The following is an 18701-nucleotide window of genomic DNA, read 5'->3' as shown; positions in this document are numbered from 1 at the left end:
GTGAATGTCCATGAGTTAAGGCTCCAGTGGGGAGTAAGATCTGCAGCAAATCTTGATAGCATTTCACCTAAAGCATTTGTTTGAGCATTAGGCATCTTGGAGAAGGTATGGAAGTGACAGATTCTGTCAAAGAAGTACATTCAAGAATGCAAGATAATGCATTATAAAATGTAAAACATGCGTACTGAGGAGGCTGGTAATGGCTGAGTCATCATGGGCTCTGGAAATATCTGTGAGATACTCGAGAACCTGAATGGTTCAGTTAGGTCTCCAAAGACATACTAATAATAGCAACAACCAACATTTGAGCACTTATTATGTACCAAGAATGGTGCTGAGCACTTTCCACATATTACATGATTTAGTTTAAATCTCACAAGAACTTGACAGTGTAAGGTTTAGGATCTCTATTTTACAGACAGAGAATCTGAGGTCTAGGAACATGAAACAACTTTCTCAAGATCACACAGCTGGGACTTGAGGAAGCTGGTGGAGTCTGACACCTGTGATATACCAGTCTCTTATTTGTTCGTTCATTCATTCATTCATTCCACATACCTGTGTGTGTGTGAGTGTGTGTGTGTGCGCGCTCACGTGCGCACGCGAGTGCAGCACTGTATGTAAACAGAGTGGGTCCTGGGATTCAGGGAGATCATCGTCTGTGGGTGGAGTCACATAAATAAAAATTTCCCCTACAGTGAGCTGAGGGATGGGTTGAATGTGATGAGACCCCTCAGATGGGTACCTAATCCAGGCTTCCTGGAGGACGTGAAACATGAGCAAGTCCCAGAACCCTTGTGTGAGCTGACTAGAGGAGGTGTGGAGGGAAGAATGGTCCAGGGGATGTGAGTGTATTCCAGGCTTGGCTTGTGTGCCATCCTGGAGCAGATGTGGCTGAGTACATTCCAAGAACTGTAGGCCACTCACTACTAGGACTGAAGTACAGAGTATGATGAGAGGTTGGGGGTCCACTGAAGGGCTTTATACAGTGGAATAGCATGATTGGATAATATAGAGATCACTAGACACATGGTTGAGAATGTAGAAGAGCAAGAGTGGAAGCAAGAACATGCCTTAGGAGACTTGTAGAGGTCCAGGTGAAGGACAGGTAGTAGCAATGGTGACAGTGAGAAGCGGACACATTAGGGAAGTATTGAAGATGTTTACTGAAGGCTGTGCAGGTGATTAGCCGGCATGTGGATGGGGCGGTGATGGAGAAGGAAGTGTCATTTTTGGCTTCTGAAGCTGCCCATCTGATTGCATGGAGTAGATGGTGATGATGGTGCTGCTCACAGAGACAGGCATTGGCTTTCTGCACTTCTGCTGAAGGGTTGGTTGCTTCGCTTTATTTGTGTTGATGTGAAGGCTGGCACAGTAGTGGTATGTTGATGAATAGTTGTGTTGAAGGTGGACTGGATGGCCCAAAGCACACTGTGGAAGCAGAGGAGTGTGGACAGGAGAAGGATGGGTTCATCCTCCAGAGGTAGTATTTTCAAAATTTAAGAAATTAAGCTTTGGAATCAGACAGACCTGGGTCTGATTCCAGATTCCTAATGTGGGACTTTGGGTAAGTTCCTAAAGCTTTCTGAGGCTCAGATTCCTCATTTACAAAGAGGAAATACTAATAATGCCTACTTGATTGGATTGCTGTGGGGATTAAGTGAGCTCAAGCGTGTAAAGCACATGGGGCAGTGTCTGACACACAGAGGGTGCTCAGCACATGGCCACACTTGGCACTGTCACCACCATCATTGTCATCACCCTGGTGAATTTACCATGGTACAGAGACTCGCTGCCAGCCCTGTGGGCTCAGAAACTTGATCCCTCAGTGAACTCAAAGACCCTTCTTTTGGGAGCTGAATTGGAGTAAACAAACTCAAACGCTAAACTGCATATTTCCATGAGTGCTATAGCTGGCATGGGGGCCAGAATTCTCAAATCCACAAGAGTAGGTCATTCTCTCCCTGTAGGCAGAACTGTGTGAGAGCCAAATTATAATCAGGAGATTGTAAGCCGAGTTGGAGCAAATTCATTGAATCTAATGATTGCCTGCTCTAGGCTAGGCTGTATGCTCAATATTCAGCTTTCCATCATGAATAACAGGCCAGCCCAGGCTAATCAGTCTAAGATAAAGTGATACGTTCATGTTCACCATAGAGATGCCTTGTCACTAGCTCACTGCCAGTCTTGATTCCCCCCACTGTGTACAGAGTCTTGGTGGGTATTACTCAGGTCTGCCTTAGCAACCCTTCTTTTATGAATCCATTGATATGGTCTTTAGATGTGTGTAGTATATCTTTAGTGGGATCACAGCCAAATCTTGCGGGCCTAGAAGCTTTTTTGTCCCATGCGGTGATTTCTCATTTCCCTGCCCTGATCCATCAAGTGTTGATTTCACAGTTTAAACTTTTAGAAGACAATTTTATTCCTCTTCTTTCTAATTTCTTGGCAAGGTTTTGTCTCACAGTCCTGTCTCTGGCTGTAAGTCACATGTAGAAAAGAATGTTTAATGCATAAATGTGTTTAACAGCTCTTTAAATGTAGATTTGTTGGAACAAACTCAGAAACTTTTTCAGGTATTAGTAGTCTGGCCAAGAAACCAGATGTTATTTGAAGAAAATGTGGATGGGTTGTCTCTGTATATTTATTAGTAAGTTGAGAAGTAAGTTTTACAATTGGATCAACTTCTTAAGATTTTTATTTTGCATCAAGATAGTTATGGAAAATCAAACTGATAGTTACCATGGAATGACTAGGATTTTCCAGACTCTCTTTACCCTGAGATTATGGAAAAGATTAAACAATTTTACATATTTCAGATAAGACAAGCTTTAGCAGAGAATGGGAAATGTTAGTAATTGATACTATTTTGTTTTCTGGCTCAACTGTCTTTCCAGACTCTTTGATTAAACTCACACGTATTACATTTGGAAGACTGGAGGAAAAGCAAGAAGATTATTTTCATAATCAGTGAACATGTTGAATTTTGTGGAAGAAATGATGTCAACACTGAATGAATTTTGTTAGGCCACCAGTAACTGACTGCTCCCACTTACAAAACAGTGGCTTGGGTATTGCAATTAATGAAGCTACTCATGTAGAGTGAGCAGAGAGGCATTAAGAAAATATGCGTCAGTAAGTCAGGGATATAGCTTTAGGAGATTATTCAACAACAATCCTAAAATGGGCAGAGGACCTGAATAGACATTTCTCCAAAGAGGATGTACAGATGGCCAATAGATACATGAAAAGATGCACAATGTCACTAATCATCAGGGAAATGCAAATTAAAACCACAATGAGATACCAACCTCACTCCTGTCAGAATGGCCATCATCAGTAAATCAATAAGCAACAAGTGTTGGTGAGGATGTGCAGAAAAGAGAACCCTTGTGCACTGTTGGTGGGATTGCAAATGGGTGCACCTGCTATGGAAAACAGTATGGAGGTTAAAATAATTAAGAATAGAACTACCTTGTGACCCAGCAATCCCACTTCTGGGTATTTATCTGAAGAAATCCAAACACTAATTCAAGAAGATATGTGCATCCCTATGTTCACTGCAGCATTATTTATAATAGCCAAGATATGGAAGCAACCTAACTGCCATCAATAGACAACTGGGTAAAGAAATTGTGGTACAGATATACAATGGAATATTTCCCTGCCATAAAAAACAATGACATCTTACCATTTGTGACAACATGGATGGACCTATAGGGTATCATGCTAAATGAAAAAGTCAGACAGAGAAAGACAAATACCATATATTTCAGTTTTATGTGGAATCTAAAAAACAAAATAAATGAACAAACAAAATAGAAACAAACTCATAGATACAGAGAACAACCTAATGGTTGCCAGATGGGAGTGGAGGTTTGGGGGTCTGGATAAAAAAGGTGAAGGGATTAAGAAGTAGAAATGAATAGTTACAAAACAGTCATTGGGATGTTAAGTACAGCACAGGGGATATAGTCAATAATGTTGTAATAACTAGGTATGGTGTCAGGTGGTTACTAGGCTTATTGGGGATCACTTTGTAAATTATATAAATGTCTAACTACTATGCTGTACACCTGAAACTAATATAATATTGTAGGTCAACTGTAATTAAGATAATTTTAAAAATTAAAAAAAACAAAACAGCAAGCAATCCTACCTGTTTGGGGATTTTGTGTGTGTGTGTGTGTGTGTGTGTGTGTGTGTGTGTGAAAGATGAAAAGAAAAACGTCTTAAATAGATTGGCAAGTGGGTTTTTTATTCAAATTCTGATCAGTCCATGCATGTCTCAGCTTTCTCAGAGCATTTTATTTCTTGGAGAACATAATATTATTTGTCTTCTCCATTTTTTCAGAAAACAACCTAGTGTCATGGAGAGAGCATGGGCATCCTTAGATAGCCATGGGATGCCAAACATCGCTTCTAATTCTGGCTTCACCACAAGGTCCTTACCTTCTCAGAACATCAGTGTTTTTCATCTTTTAATTTAATAATATCTACAATGTTGATACTAAATAATACTTAGGCCTTCTTCCTTAAGTTAGGTACAGATAAGATTAAATGAAACCAAGAGATCACTAATTGTGCTTTTCTTTTCTTTTTTTTAAAAAATTTTTATTGGGGAACAGTGTGTTTTTCCAGGACCCATCAGCTCCAAGGCAAATCATTGTTGTTGTTTTTTTCAATCTAGTTGTGGAGGGTGCAGCTCACTGGCCAATGTGGGAATCAAACCGGCGACCTGGGTATTATGAGCACTGCACTCTGACCAACTGAGCAAACCAGCTGCCCCTAATCATGCTTTTCTTATATCAGGCTGATTTCTGTTTTTACCATGATGCAATGGACTTGACATAGATTCTAAAATTTTACTCTACTTGTCCCTTTATGCAGGTAAATTCAGAGGAGTTATTTTTATTCCTTCTCCTTTTCACCTAAGCTGCTGTTCATGTATAAAGAAAAGAGGTTACCCTCAAATGCTTTGGACCCAAACTCAGAAGGCTCTCCTCTGTCTATGAAGTCTCCTGTGTACCCAATGGAACTGAATGGAACTGCTCACAGAAGTGTTCATCCAAGTACCTGATGGGGCAGATTCATTCTAAGGGATGTTGTTATCACACTGGGTAACTTTAATGATCACATGTGTTTGAAAATCACGATAAGAGTCTTTTTTCTCCAAATATGTAATTTTATTTTATTTTTTTTTAATTTATTGGGGTGACAATTGTTAGTGAAATTACATAGATTTCAGGTGTACAATTCTGTATTCCATCATCTATAAATCACTTTGTGTGTTCACCATCCAGAGTGAATTCTCCTTCCATCACCATATATTTGATCCCTTTTACCCTCATCTACCACCCCTCTCCCCCCTTACCCTCTGGAGAGGCTGTAGAGAAAAACGAATCCTCATACACTGTTGGTGGCAATGCAGATTGGTGCAGCGGCTATGGAAGGCAGTGTGGAGGTCCCTCAAAAAATTACGAATAGAATTACCATATGACCCAGCAATCCCTCTCCTGGCTATCTACCCCAAAAATCTGAAAACATTTATACATAAAGACAAGTGTGCTCCAATGTTCATTCCTTGTTGATTTTCAAAGACCAGGTTCACAAATGTACACATGTGTGGCTCTGGATGCTGACTTGATTATGACAATACAGACTCTTCACATGTGGAGTGGTATCCTCACCTGGATGCGCCAAATTAAGAATCCATCTCCCAAGCATAATAAGAAAGTGATGTGAAATGGAAAAGCCCCTCCACACCCATCCAGGTTCCTCAGGGGGAGATGAGTACATTGCTTCCTTAATATTGTCACTTAGGCTACATTTCTCCAGGTATAATAACATTGTATTAAAACATTCAGTGCAAAAATAAAAGCAAGTTCATAGCACAGCTCATCCCATAAGTCTTAGTTATAGACCAAGGCATGGTAGCACAACCCATAAAAACATTTATGTTGGGAAAATATGTACTGCACGTCTGCTTGAACTGTGGGTTCTTGGTTAATAAAAAACAAACAAACAAACAAAAAACTGGTTGAATGAAGCTTGTTACCTTCAGCAAAATGTAGCTCTAATGGGTAGATAAAACTCACTAAAACAATATCTAATTATAACCACCATAAGATAATACGTTATTAAGCATGTGAGTGATGAATAACTGAGACTGGGGAGGTGAGTGGAACTACATTCGGTTTATAGCATCTGTAAGCAATATGGTATGTATCTACGCTCACATTTGCATATTCATCCCTTTTTGATGAGGGGAGCATTATGAATTATACCAGATATTTCACATTAGAGTACAATTCAGTGCCAAATTGACAGGTATTTGATAGGTTGGAGCTGGAGATAGTAAGGATTGAAATAGATCTTTTTTTTTTTAATTAAAGTTTATTGGGGTGACAATTGTTAGTAAAGATACATAGATTTCAGGTGTACAATTCTGTAATACATCATCTATAAATCCCACTGTGTGTTCACCACCCAGAGTCAGTCCTCTTTCTATCAACATATATTTGATCCCCTTTACCCTCGTCTACCACCCTCCTCCCCCTTACACTCTGGTAACCACTAAACCATTGTCTGTGTCTATGAGTTTTTGTTTCTCATTTGTTTGTCTTGTTCTTTTGTTGTTTTTGGTTTATATATCACACATTAGTGAAATAATATGGTTCTCTGCTTTTTTGTCTGACTTATTTCGCTTAGCATTATAATCTCAAGATCCATCCATGTCCTATTTCATCTTTTCTTACCACTGAATAGTATTCCATTGTGTATAGATACCACAACTTCTTTATCCATTCATCTATCGAAGGACATTTCGTTTTTTTCCATGTCTTGGCCACCGTAAATAAAGCTGCAATGAACATTGGAGCACAGGTGTCTTTATGTATAAGTGTTCTCAGATTTTTTGTGTAGATACCCAGGAGAGGGATTGCTGGGTCATATGGTAATTCTATTCGTAATTTTTTGAGGGACCTCCACACTGCCTTCCATAGCGGCTGCACCAGTCTGCATTCCCACCAACAGTGTATGAGGGTTCCTTTTTCTCCACAGCCTCTCCAACACTTGTTACTATTTGTCTTGTTGATGATAGCCATTCTGACTGGGGTGAGGTGATATCTCATTGTGATTTTGATTTGCATTTCTCTGATGATTAGTGCTATTGAGCATTTTTTCATATGTCTATTTGCCATTTGTACGTCCTCTTTGGAGAAATGTCTCTTCAGGTCCTCTGCCCATTTTTTCAATTGGGTTGTTTGTTTTTTTGTTGTTGAGTTGCATGAGTTCCTTGTATATTTTGGATATTAGCCCCTCATCAGAGGCACTGTTTGCAAAAATCTTCTCCCATTCAGTTGGTTGCTTCTTTATTTTGTCAATGGTTTCTTTTGCTGTGCAGAAGCTTTAAAGTTTGATATAGTCCCATTCATTTATTTTAGCTTTCACTTCCCTTGCCTTTGGAGACTAATTCATGAAATGCTCTTTGAACCCAAGGTCCATAAGTTTAGTACCTATGTTTTCTTCTATGAAGTTTATTGTTTCAGGACTTACGCTATGTCTTTGATCCATTTTGAATTAATTTTGGTACTTGGTGACAGATAGCAGTCCAGTTTCATTCTTTTGCACATGGCTTTCCAATTCTGCCAGCACCATTTATTGAAGAGGCTGTCTTTTCTCCATTGTATGTTTTCTTCTTCTTTGTCAAAAATTATCTGTCCATGTTTACGTGGTTTTTTATCTGAGTTCTCAATTCTATTCCATGGGTCTACGTGTCTGTTTTTCTGCCAATACCATGCTGTTTTGATTATTGTTGCCTTGTACTACAAGCTAAAGTCAGGGAGTGTGATACCTCCAGTATTGTTCTTTTTTCTTAAGATTGCTTTGGCTATTTGGGGTCTTTTGTGGTTCCAAACAAATCTGAGTATTTTTTGTTCTATTTCTTTAAAAAATGTCATTGGGATTTTGATAGGGATTACATTAAATCTGTATATTGCTTTGGGTAATATAGCCATTTTAAATATGTTGGTTCTTCCAATACAGTAGTTTTCTTTTTTTGTGTTGTCCTTACCAGGTTTTGGTATCAGGGTAATGGTGGCCTCGTAAAATGAGTTAGGGAGTACTGTCTCTTCTTCAATTTTTTGGAAGAGTTTGAGCAGGATTGGTATTAGATCCTCTTTGAAGGTTTGGTAGAATTCACTAGTGAAGCCATCTGGTCCCGGACTTTTGCTTTTGGGAAGGTTTTGGATGACTGATTCAATTTCATTACTGGTGATCGGTCTGTTTAGATTTTCCAGTTCTTCATGGTTCAGCATTGGAAAGATATATGTTTCTAAGAACTTGTCCATTTCTTGCAGGTTATTGAATTTGGTGGCATATAGTCCTTCATTGTTTTTTTGGATGATCCTTTGTATTTCTGTGGCATCTGTGACAACTTCCCCTTTTCATTTCTGATTTTCTTTATTAGTGTCTTTTCTCTTGTTATCTTAGTGAGCCTAGCCAAGGGTTTGTCAATTTTGTTAATCTTTTCAAAGAACCAGCTCTTTGTCACATTAATTTTTCCTATTGTCTTTTTGTTCTCTATTTCATTTAGTTCTCCTCTGATTTTCATTATTTCCTTTCTTCTGCTGACCTGGGGTTTCATTTGCTCTTCTTTTTCTAGTTCTTTAAAGTGTAACATGAGGTTATTTATTTGGATTTTTCTTGTTTCTTGAGATAGGCCTATAATGACATAAATTTCCCTCTTAAAACTGCTTTCGCTGCATCCCCAAAATTTTTGTAGGATGTATTTTCATTGTCATTTGTTTCTATGTATCTTTTGATCTCTCCTCTAATTTCCTCTTTGAACCCATCATTCTTTAAAAGTATGTTGTTTAATCTCCATGTATTCGTGTTTTTTCCTGATCTCTTTTTGCAGTTGATATTCAATGTCAAAGCCTTGTGATCAGAGAATATGCTTGGTATGATTTCAATCTTCTTAAATTTGCTGAGGTTAGTTTTATGTCCCAATATATGGTCTATCCTTGAGTATGTTCCATGTACACTACAAAAAATTTATAGTCTGGTGTTTTAGGATGAAGTGCTCTATAAATATCAATTATGTCCATTTCCTCTAATGTGTCATTTAGGGCTGCTATTTCGTTATTTATTTTCTGTTTGGATGATTTATCCATAGCTGTCAATGATGTATTTAGGTCCCCTAGTATAATTGTGTTTTGGTCAATTTCTCCCTTTAGTTCTGTTAGTAGTTACTTGGTATATTTCGGTGCTCCCTGATTGGGGGCATAAATATTGATGACTGTTATGTCTTCTAGTTGTATAGTCCCCTTTACCATTATGAAATGTCCATCTTTGTCTCTTGTTACCTTTTTCACACTGAGGTCTGTTTCATCTGATATCAGTATGGCTACACCTGATTTTCTCTGGATACAGTTTGCTTGGAGTGTCAATTTGCACCCTTTCACTTTGAGTCTACACTTGTCCTTGTAGCTGAGATGTGTCTGTTGGAGACAGCATATGGTTGCGTTTAGTTATTGATCCAATCTGCTACTCTGTGCCTTTATATTCGTGAGTTCAGTCCATTTACATTTAGGGTGATTATGGATATGTGAGGATTTCCTGTCATTCTATCTTTAGTTTTCTGGTAAGGCTGTGTCTCCATTGTTTCTTTGCCTTTTTATTGTTGTCTATTATTTCTGTATGGTGGTATTCTATGATGTTTCCCTCTGTTTCTTCTTTTATTATAGTATATATTTCAGTTCTGGATTTTTTTTTTTTTTTGAGTGGTTACCATTAAGTTTATGTAAAAGAAAGTTTGATATTTAGAGTATTCCATTTTCTTCAGCACGCGTACTTTCTCCATTCCCGTATTCCGGTTCAGGCCTTTAGTCTCCCCCTTTTTATGTTTTGGTTGTCACAAATTGTCCCTGTTTATGGTGATCGAATAGCCTCCTTTAGTATTTCTTGTAGTGCAGGTCGTGTATTAGAAAATTCCCTCAGCTTCTGTATGTCTGGAAAGGTCTTTATTCCTCCTTCATATCTTAAGGATATCTTTGCTGGATATATTACTCTTGGCTTATAATTTCTCTCTTTCAATAGTTTGAATGTTTGTTTCCTCTCCCTCCTGGCTTGTAGAGTTTCTGCTGAAAAATCTGATGATAATCTAATGGGCTTTCCTTTGTAGGTTACCATTTTGTTTTCCCCGGCTGCCTTGAGGATTCTTTCTTTGTCGTTGATTTTAGACAGCTTCAATACAATGTGCCTTGGAGAAGGCCTGTTGTGATTGAGGTAATTAGGTGTTCTATTTGCTTCTTGGATTCGAGGATCCAGTTCTGTCCACAAGTTTGGGAAGTTCTCATTGACAATTTGTTTGAATATATTCTCTGTTCCTTTCTCTCTTTCTTCTCCTTCTAGTAGGCCCATTATTCTTATATTGCTCTTTCTGATGGAGTGAGAAAGTTCTTGTAGAGTTCTTTCATTTCTTTTATGTCTCAAGTTTCTTTCTTCTTCCATCTGTGTAATTTCCAGGTTTCTATCTTCAATGTCACTGATTCTTTCCTCCATCTGGTCAACTCTACTACCTAAGCCGGTTATTTCATTTTTAATATCTTCTATTGAGTTCTTAATCTCCAGAAATTCTATTTGGTTCTTTTTAAAAATTTCAGTCTCTTTTTTGTAAAATGCTCATGGTGTTCTTTGATTGTGTTTCTGAGTTCATTAAACTGCCTTTCTGTGTTTTCTTGCATCTCGTTGAGTTTTTTCAGAACTGCAATCTTGAATTCTCTGTCATTTAAGTCACATATTTCCATATCTTTAAGTTCCTTTTCTGGAGACTTTTCACTTTCTTTCTGAGCTGTCTTGTTGCCTTGGTTATTCATGGCAATTACTGATTTATTATTTCTCTTCCTAGACATCTACAGGAGTGGCTTCTGCAACAGGTTGATAGGAAGAGGTCTTTCTTTTGTTTTCCAGTACTTGTTGGTAGAATGTTTTATTTTCTCTCTGACTGCAGCCTTTTTTTCTCTCTCACATGGTAGTGCTATGTTTTCTCTGCACTATTCCAGCTTCTCACACAATGGGGGGATTTCCTGGGAGACGGGCTTCTCCTCTGTTAATAGTTCACCTGGGTCACAGAGCTCAGTGTCTGTGTGGGTATGCAGAGAGCTTTTGAAGTTCCAAAGCTCTTCCTGCACCAGATTCAGAGCCTGTATGTTTCAGCAGTTCTGTTTACTCCTGCAGGGATCCGCCCAGATATGTGGGGCCAAAGGCGGGGTGAGTTGTGAGAGGTGGCCCAGAGCAATGGCGGTGACCGCCACCACAGCAGGTCGTGCTTCCACAGCTCCCTCCCCGTTGCTGGAACTAGTTGGGCTGTGAATCTTTGTCTGCGGTCCACAGTTCTCAGAAGAGCAAATACTCTGCTATTCTGATCTGACACCGCCACTGTTCTGCCTCCAGCACTGGGCTGGTGGGGGCAGGGCAAGCTCTGGGAGGGTAGGGAGCAGGAGGCTAGTCTGAGTGCCTAAGGTTTCTGTTCTCTGCTCAGCAGTGAAGGCTTAAACCACGGTTTTCAGCCTTCTTCCTTCAGTGTTTTCTCCGAGGTCTCTGCTGTGAGCGTTGCGTTCAGCCGTGTTATATGCTGCCCCCTCAGCCCTGTGGGCCATAAGCGGAGCCCTAGCAGTCCGACTTCTTCCTTCTCCCACAGCTGCAGTAGCTCCGGGATGCAGCGAGCTCGGAGCACTGAGCTAGGTCTGCGTCCTACACCCACTGGCTCCATCACCACACTTCTCCCTTCCCTCCTTCTCCGCTTGCGCGATTCGCCCACCTTTAGGTGAATTCAGTAGTCGGCCTCTTCGTCTTGCCTGTGTGCTGTGCAGGGAGTCCTTTGTGGAGTTATTGTTGTTCGATTAGTTATAAATTCCAGGGTTGCTTTACAGAGGCTCACCTCACACCGCCATTTTGATCCGGATTCCGTAATTTTATTTTATTTTGAAACTATTTCACACTTACAGAAAAATTGCAGTTATAGTCCACAACCACCATTTTCCCCCCTGAAACATTTGAGAGTGAGTTGCCAACTTAATATCTCCACAACCCCCAAATTCTTCAGTAAGCATTTTCTACCAACAAGGACACTCTCCTGCAACACAACCATCAAAAAAAAAAAAAAAAAAAAAAAAAAAAAGTGACATGGTTTTATTTCTACCATTTCAAATTTCAGGTCTTATTCAAGTTTTGCCAGTTGTTCTTTTTATGTTCTTTATAGCAAAAGAATCCAGTTTATATTCAAGCATTGCATTTAGGTGTTGTGTCTTTTTGGTCTCTTTCTGTCTGGAGCAGTATCTCAGTCTTTCTTTCACTTCGATACTTTTGAAGATTATAGGCCAATTTTTTAGCAGGATGTTCCTCAATTTGGGTTTGCTTGATGTTTCCTCATAATTTAGATTCAAGTTGTTTACCTATGGTAGGAATATTACCGAGGTAATATTCTTTTTACGTCCTGGTGTTACTTAGATCACTTGATTAAATCATGTCTGCAAAATTTGTTTAGTGTGAAGTGACACTTTTTACTTTGTAGATGGTAAGTATTTTGTTGGGAGATATTTTTAAACTATGTACAGATCCCATTCTTCATTACATTTTCAATTTATCCTTTTATATCAGCATGGACTCAAGGATTCTCATTGTATTTCATTTGCTCTCATTGCTTATTTTGATGTTCAAATTGTCTGAGATTTAGCCAGTGGGACCCTCTTCAAGTTGGCTTCCATGTTTTTTTGACATGTCTCTCTTATTCTTTGAGCACTTCCTTGCTTTCTGGCACCACAAGATATTTCAAGATTATCTGTGTTTCCCCTGCCACAGTGTTTGAATAATCCATTTCTCAAGAAGCTCTAGTTACTGTTACTGGAAGATAACATTTGGAAGCCAAGATCTCTGCTCTAGTTGTGCTCATAGCTATTGGGTGGGGCTGCTCCCAGGCCCTCTCAGTGGACAAAGCAAGGGGATATAGGTTTGCATTCTCTCTCTCTCTCTCTCTCTCTCTCTCTCTCTCTCTCTCTCTCTCTCTCTCACACACACACACACATATACACACACTAACATCTACACTTCCAATTCTCATTCATAGAGGTGTTTATACCAATACCTCCAATTCGAATCTACCATCACATGGTTCATTCTAGTTTTCTCCTGTTCATTCTTGTAAGTCCCTGCTCAGAGTAAAAGAGCTCCCATAATTCAGTTGCAGTAGGTAACCACTTGTGCTTCGCCATAATGCCCCTCCCTGTAGGGAAGTCCTCCTGTCCCCCCTTGGACTCTGTGCCCCAGGCACAGGCATGCAGATGCCTACCTCACTTGGCCCTATCTAATGGCTCTAAATTATTCAATGAGAGGAAGGGGGAGATAATGTTATTTCTTCTGTATGTTTGTTTCCTTTTGGATTTTTCAGAGTAACATCATTGTAAATGCTCAGAATGTGTCTGTGGCAGAGGGAGGTAAATTAGTATGAAGGGTTCAACAAATGTATTTGATCACAAACCCTGTTCTGCATGGATTGGGCTTTCATTTTATGAAATCAAAATTTTCGGAATTTCAGGAGAATGACTCCCTTTGACTTTATTCCCTCCCCTTGATCCCTGGTGGCTGGAGCCAGCATTTTCTATTAGTTCAGATGTATGACTGCTTGTGGCCTTTTGATTCTAGAAAAATAAACCATGCTGATTTGCAATACTGAGTTTTTCTTCAAGAAAAAGATTTTCTTGGAAGCACATAAAGTTTACTTTAACAGACTTATTTCGATGGGTCTACTGACCCTGGATTTCAGAGGATTGATGCTGGGATATGGAAGGAGAAGCAGATAGTGAGGAACAAGAAGTTCCAAGGAAGATAAGCCCAGCAGAGTAAAGGACCAGCCAGTATAAGACCAACTTATAAACAGAAAACAGAGGTGATTGCCATGCTTCTCTGAAAAGATCTTTACTTCTCTCCATTAACCTTGAGCTCTTGAGCTCTTTCTTCCTGATTCTGACCTCAGATATGATGGTCAGGGGCAAAGTGCCCAAAGATCTGAAAATATTCCACCAATTAGTGGTTTGTTTTTCCTGGAATAAATGTGATATTTTTATATTTCTCCAATTCCAGTAAAAATCTTCTATTTTCCTTTATAATTTTTTTTTATTTTACCCATCTTTAAAGACAAAAAGTCTTCTCTTGATCCTACTAGCTGAAACTCCATTCTCCCCTTCTATAGATTTAAAGCGAATCTCATGCCAACTCCAATTTCTTTCTTCCCTTGCTCTCTTGAAACAACCCCCCACCCCACACACACACACAAATCACACTTTCACCATCACAACTCTACTGAAACCGCTCTAGTCAAGAGCAACGTGCTCCACATTACTAATCAAGTGACCTCTTATCAGTTCTCATTTTACTGTTGGTCATTTCTTCCATCTTGATATACTTTCTTCGCGTGGCTTTCAGGAGACTGCACTCTTCTAGTTTCCTCTTCTACCTCATTTCCTCTCCATTTCAGTCTCCTTTACTCTTCCTTCTCTTCTCTTATAGCATTAATAATGGTAGAATGTCCCAGGGCACAGGCTTTCCAGCCCTTTACCTTTTGTCTATCCTCCGCTGTTGATCTCATGTAGGTCATGGCTTTAAATGCCATCTTTACGTGGTGGACTCTCACATGTATATCTCTAGCTGATAGCTCTCTCCTGAACGCTACACTCAGATATCCAAATGCTTTGTTGCATTCATTTGAATCTCTAGTGGTCCTCTCAAACTCAGCATGTCCAAAACTGATGCCTCCCCTGCAAACAAACAAACAAAAGTTTTCCTCTTGAAGTTTTCTTTATCTCAGCCGATACCAACTCCAGTTCCTTAAGATCAACCCTTGGAGGCATCATTGATTTCTTTTTCTCCCCTCGCCACAAGTAATCTGTAAACTAACCCTATTGACTCTAATTTTGATCTATACCCAGAATCTGAACACAGCTTCACTATCATCGTGGTCCAAACCTTCATCATTGTTGCCTAGATTTTTTGTGGTAGCCCCTTAATGAGTTACTCTACTTTTGCCCCTGCTTCCTTTGGTCTGTTCTCAACACAGGAGCCCAAGTGTTACTGCTAAAAAATGTATCATGTCACTTGTCTGCTCAAAATCCTCCAATGCCTTCCTCTCTCTCAGAGTAAATATCCTTATGAGGACCTGATCACCCTATGGGATCTGCTCCCCTCCCCTCTCCTGCCTTGTCTCTGACCTCATCACTCCGCCATCCATCCATTATCACATCAGCAGCTCACCCACCCCAGCCCATGGCCTCAGCATGCTTACCCCTTTGACATTTATGTTGTTGTTCTTTCTGCTTAGAAAGGCTTTTCCCTAAAAAGCTGCATCGCCCACTCCCAAATTAAACTGTCTCTCCTCTCCACATTCTTGCATACCACGCCTGACTGCCTTATGTGTTCAAGATACGTACCACTATCTAACATACTATTTAATATTTTTTTAGTCTGCTCCCTCATCTCCCCTGCCTCTCCTGGCCCAAAGTAAGGCTCCGTAAGTCAAGGACTTTGGTCTGGTTGTTGTATCCCCAGAGCCATAGAACAGAGCTGGATTACATTTCTTTTTTAAATAAGTGAATGAGGGAATGAGTAATAATGGTAACATATTTATTGTAGAAGGACATCTGAAATACAGATATACAAAGAATAAAGTAAAAATGGTCCATAACAGCCCAACTAATATGACTACTTTTGACAAGTTTTAATAGCCTAGGTAATTTTTAAATGCACAGTATACAAACTACAACACATACTGGCTCATAATGTTTTTTTTGTTGTTTGTTTGTTTTTCCACTTAACAAAACATTCTGTAAACTCATCCATACAGATTACTTGATTTCTGTCATCTTCGAACTCTTGGCTTCTCCTCATTCAGGTCTCAGCTTGTCATCTTCTCAGACAGGCCTTCTGTGGCCATCCAACAAAGTTCTTCTCACAAGTCATTCTCCATCATATCTCATTCTGTTTTCCTCAGGACACTACCACTGTGTGACATTGTCTTGTCAGTTTACTAGTCTGGTGTTTATTGTCTGTCTCTCTTCTCCATAATGGGAGAATGTTACCAATCTGGTTTACAAGCAAATCCCCAGCACCTAGATGTTCTTGGCACATAGAAAATGTCAATAAATGTGTATTGAGTGAAGAAATTCAATTTTTTGTATTTTTAAATTTTTATTTTTCAATTGCAGTTGACATTCAATATTGTATTAGTTTCAGGTGTACAGCATAGTGGTTGGACATTCATATAACTTGCAAAGTGATCCCCCAGTAAGTCTTGCACCCACCTGACATCATGTCCAGTTATATTATTGATTATATTCCCCAAGCTCTACTGTATATCCTCCCCGTGATTATTTTGTAACTGTCAATTTGTACTTAATCCCTTCATCTTTTACACTCAGCCCCCGAACCCACCCCCCAAAAAAATCTGGCAACCAACAGTTTGTTTTCTGTATCTATGAGACTGTTTCTGTTTTGTTTGTTTGTTTATTTTGTTCTTTAGATTCCACATATAAGTGAAATCATATTGTATTTACCTTTCTTTGTTCAACCGATTTCACTTAGTACAATACCTTCTAGGTCTATCCTTGTTGTCACAAATAGTTAGACTTCATGCTTTTTACAGCTGAGTAATGTTCCATTCTATATATGTACAATTTATGTCTTTTGATTAGAGCATTTAATCCATTTACGTTTAAAGTAATTATTGATAAGGGTATAGTTATTGCCATTTTATTGTTTTCTAATTGTTTTTGTAGTTCTTTTCGTTCCTTTTTTTATTCTCTTGCTCTCTTCCCTTGTATGTTCATGACTTTCTATAGTGTTGTGTTTGCATTCTTCTCTTTATTTCTTATATATTTTTGATTAGTGGTTACCATGCACTTCATATGTACCAAGCTATCTTTGCAGTAGTCTATGTTAGGGTGATGTTCACTTAAGTTTGAACACATTCTATAATCACTACCATTTTTATTCACCCCCTCTTCGCTTATGATTTTGTCATTATATTTTACTTCTTTTCTGCGTGTTTGTGTGTATCCCTTAATTTACCTTTGTAATTACACATGATCATCCTACATTTGCCTTTTAACTTTTGTACTAGATTTAGTGTTGGCTGATCCACTGCTTTTATTATGCATTTGCCTTTGTCAATGAGAATATTTTTCTTTGTGATATTTTCTTATTCATATTTTTTTATTTTTTCCTTCCTCTTAAAGAAGGCCCTTTAATATTTCTTGTAATACATGTTTGATAGTGATGAACTCCTGCAACTTTTTCTTGTTTGGGAAGACCTTTATCTCTCCTTTGTTTCTAAATGATAGCCTTGGTTGTAGGTCCTTACTTTTCATCACTTTGAATATTTTGTGCCAATCCCTCCTGGTTTGCAAAGTTACTGTTGAGATATCAGCTGACAGTCTTATAGGAGCTTCCTTATAGGTAAATAACTGCTTTTCTATTGCTGCTTTTAAGATTCTCTCTTTGTCTTTAACCTTCGGCATTTAAATTATCATGTGTTTTGGTGTGGGACTCTTTGGGTGCATCCTGTTTGGGACTCTGTGCTGTCTGGGATTGTATGTCTATTTCCTTTGCCAGGTTAGGGAAGTTTTCTGTCATTATTTCTTGAAATAGGATCCTAATCCCTAGCTCTCTCTCTTCTTCTGGTTCCCCTATGATGCAAGTGTTGTTATGCTTGATGTTGTCCCAGAGGCCCCTTAAACTCTCCTCATTTGTTTGGATTCTTTTTTCTCTTTGGTGTTCTGTTGTGGGTGTTTTCTGCTACGTTGTCTTCCAAATCATTGATTCAATCTTCAGCTTTACCTGATCTGCTGTTGATTCTGTCTAATGTATTCTTCATTTCAATTATTGTAGTCTTCATTCCTGATTGGTTCTTTTTGTGTTTTCTATCTCCTTTTTCTATGTTTTCTATCTCTTTTTTGAAGTTCTCACTGAAATAATCTGTTCTTCCCCTCAAGTTCATTGAGCGTGTCCTTTAAACCAGTGTTTTGAACTCTTTATTTGTTAGATTGCTTACTTCCATTTTGTTTAGTTTTTTTTTTTTTTTTTTTTTTTTTTTTTCCTGGAGTTTTGTCCTGTTCTTTCATTTAGGACATATTTCTTTGTTTCCTCATTTTGGCTGCCTCCCTGGTTGTGCTTCTATGTACTAGGTAGATCTGCTACATCTCCCAGTCTTGGCAGAGAGGCCTTATGTAGCAGATGTCCTATGGGGCCCAGTGGTACAGTATCCCTGTTCAGCTGTGCTGGGTGATCCAGGAGTGTCTTTTGTGTGGGTTGTGTGTGCTCTCCTGTTGTGGTTGAGCCTTAATTGCCCTTGGCATGTCAGTGGGTAGGATTGAGTCTCAAGCTGACTGGTTGTGAGGACGGGCCATAACTTCAGTGGGATTTGCTTTAGTGGGGCTCAGGTGCTTGCCATGTGCACCCTTTTGGTGTGTAATTTGTGATGCTAATTGAGTGGTGCTCTGGTATGGTCTGAAGCTGGCCACCTGGTGTTGGTTCTGGGGCCTCTTGAGAGGGACTCCAGTGCAGGCCAAGCTTGCTGTCTGATAGGACCTATGAAATGATCTTTGGCTGGTAGCTGCCTGTGCTGCGCTTGTAGGCACCTGGGAGTAGTT

General features: G+C 39.2%; 1 protein-coding gene across 2 annotated transcripts in view; it reads left to right on the top strand.

The window, feature by feature from the left end:
• EPDR1 (ependymin related 1) overlaps positions 1-18701 on the top strand; it is a 44054-nt gene that overhangs the window by 1514 nt on the left and 23839 nt on the right. The gene's annotated exons all lie outside the window — the stretch shown is intronic.

Source organism: Rhinolophus sinicus, linkage group LG09 (genome assembly GCF_036562045.2).
Source record: "Rhinolophus sinicus isolate RSC01 linkage group LG09, ASM3656204v1, whole genome shotgun sequence".
NCBI lineage: Eukaryota > Metazoa > Chordata > Mammalia > Chiroptera > Rhinolophidae > Rhinolophus > Rhinolophus sinicus.
The sequence above is the reverse complement of the archived record's forward strand: the minus strand, read 5'-3'. Positions and strand labels throughout refer to the sequence as shown.